We start from the raw sequence: 2844 nt of genomic DNA on the forward strand, positions 1-2844 counted from the left end.
TAGGGTTATTAGAGAGTGATTTGAGGAAAACAATTCCGCAGAAGATATTATAATTAGTTGATCATCTTGATCGGTTCAATGCATACCCATAGGGAGTACGAATGTGGCAGATGACATATTGCTCCATATGTGATGATATCTCCCGAATTTCTTTAGATTTCGACCTAAAAAAGAAAAAGAAAAAGAAAAAGAAAAAGAAAAACCAGCTTATACATTATGAGAGTATGGGATTTCCACTAGCGTTTCAGGAAATTGTGGCATTTATTAATTTAAACAAAAATTTTTCTTTAAAATATAATTGATTTAATACAACTGTAAATATATACAATAACCGATTTAAGTTGAAATTGCAGTTTTGGATATATGAGACACTAGACTCACTACATCGATGGGCGAATATCTCGCTGATTTTAGGAGTCACCCGAATGTTGAGATGACACATGAAAGACATTTCGAGATGGGATTCTATCTCAACTATCTTCACCGGAGATACAGTAAATATTAATTTGTTATTGATTAACATATGTATAAGGTATAAGAATAAAGTGCACTGAAAAAAAAATTATAGGATGATGTTAATTTTCCACTAGTTTTATCTCTGGTTAAAAAAGATACAGACTGGTATGATGATATCGTATGATACATAGAGATGTTAGATAGTTGATATTTTTCATCCACATCACCCCTAGCATCCTCAAGAGATGCATCATCAAGTCTTCATGACGTTAGTTCTTCGATCATTGCTCCTCCTCCTACCGAGGCTCCTGTTCAGCCTTCTCTCACCGAGCCTTATCAGATCAGCGACCCTATTACGTCTCCTGTCGACAAGCACATATTACTAGAGCTCGTGCCTTTGCCCTCTACCACTGAGCACATGTTAGATGATCCTCCTATCAGTGGACCAAATTTCTTTATTCATTACTTTGATGCTACATTGGCTCGATGGGGAATCTTATCTTAGATCGATTCACTGGTTTGGAAGCTAAAATTGAGGATAGGTTTAGTCATATTGAGGATAGAATGACTCGTATGGAGGATAAGTTGAGTCGTATAGAGGATGTGATGACTCGTACGAAGGAGACACGATCTCATCATCACACAGATACTATCCGACAGGTAAAACAGTTAATAATTTATTAGATTTTCTATCTATTTATATATGCAATCATGTACACCCTATAATAATTATATATGTTGTTACAGTCTTCTCGAGACAATAGTGACAGACTATCAAGAAGGGGTTCGACATTCCCGTCTCCACCTACTGTTTATATGAGTGTTAAATGCTCTGAGTATATTAGAAATAATACTTTAGAAATACTTTGTCTTTTGTTAACTCGTGAATGGGTAATTTTCACAGCGTCAGGTGTTTGATAAGGGACTATCCAAAGAAGATCATATATTGACTTTTGATGTAGGCGATGACATATCATCGCATAAGGTTTTTTCGATGACACTTTCTATGATAGTTCAGGTAATTATAACGTTATTTATAAATGTTATATCTGAATTGAATAATAGTTGATTTTGCCTGTTAACGAGTTTTTGTCGACATTATCACAATGGCCTGATGTTTTTGAGACTGCATCGATGGGAGATCCAAAGATGATATTAATTCCAAAAGTAGATGTATGTATACCTTTGACGTACATATGTTATTCTCGGTGAACGTAACTTTTTGATGTATCAATATAAATTGTTAATATTGTTACATGATGTCAGCGATAATAAATCACTTCACATAGTTTCTTTATCGACACCTTCTGTGATGATTCTAGTAAGTATAATATTGATTGTTAATATTATATCTTATTTACATATTCGATCATTCATTTTCTCTAAACTCGTTATTGTCGACATTGTGACAGCGGCCTGATGTTTTTGAAGTTGCACTAATGGGGGATCTAAAGATGACATCGACTCTAAAAGTATATGTATGTATATCATCGACTGTATACATTCTAATTTTGTGATATTGGATTCTCTGTTAACTCGTTGTTGTCAATATTGCGACAGTGTTCCGGTGTTGAAGAGGCCACGTCGAGGGGGGATGTCATTATGACATTGGTTTCGACATTAGAGGTATGTACATTGTTAATTGTATACTTTATAATTTTTGTTAAGTAGTTTGATTTACTAATATGAAATGTTAATATTGTCATAGGATATCACCGACGACGATGGATCAATACTCTAACAGCCACATAAACGACTCTTCTGGTGTGCCTCTTAATGATTGAAGTGTTCAATTTCTCACCCACTATGCTTGTGAATATGATATATCAATTTTATATCGGTCAGCGATATCTGCAATGATCTCTTTTGATTGATAAACACGATCAACTAATATAAATTTGGTCATCAAAATTTGTCCTAAAGCTTAGGCGTTTGCTTGCTTATGATGAGGTAATATGTGGTTTTTAGAACATGTGTGATGGTTATCCAAACGACATAATTCAAAACTATCACTTTCTCCCACTTTAACCACTTGTGCACCCCACTTACATCCTTCGTTAACACATTTAACCACCCATTTGTGCATGTCTGACTTATCCATTGCAAACTGATATCCCCTCTGAAGAGCATCTTGACATATCGTATCAATGACATATTGTTTACTTGAAAATAATGTATCAACTTTTGGAGTATCACTATCGCTTGACACTCTTGAGTTTCTAGATATAGATGGCTAGTCAAGAGAATGAGGTAGCCAATGAAATGCATTAATACGAACATTCCCACCATCAATATTTGTTTTCGAAAAACTACTTGTACCTCTGATATTTTTATTAATGTGTGCTTTCTCTTCAACCTCTGATTTCTCGATTAAAATATCATGCACAA

At 34.5% G+C, this 2844-nt stretch overlaps 1 long non-coding RNA gene across 1 annotated transcript; it reads left to right on the forward strand.

The window, feature by feature from the left end:
• Positions 1 to 1854: 1854 nt before the first annotated feature.
• Positions 1855 to 2353, forward strand: LOC123215480. Its single transcript, XR_006502062.1, has 3 exons — positions 1855 to 1934; positions 2017 to 2082; positions 2165 to 2353. It is a non-coding gene; the product is annotated as an uncharacterized LOC123215480 (long non-coding RNA).
• Positions 2354 to 2844: the final 491 nt, after the last annotated feature.

Source organism: Mangifera indica, chromosome 5, assembly GCF_011075055.1.
Source record: "Mangifera indica cultivar Alphonso chromosome 5, CATAS_Mindica_2.1, whole genome shotgun sequence".
Classification (NCBI taxonomy): domain Eukaryota; kingdom Viridiplantae; phylum Streptophyta; class Magnoliopsida; order Sapindales; family Anacardiaceae; genus Mangifera; species Mangifera indica.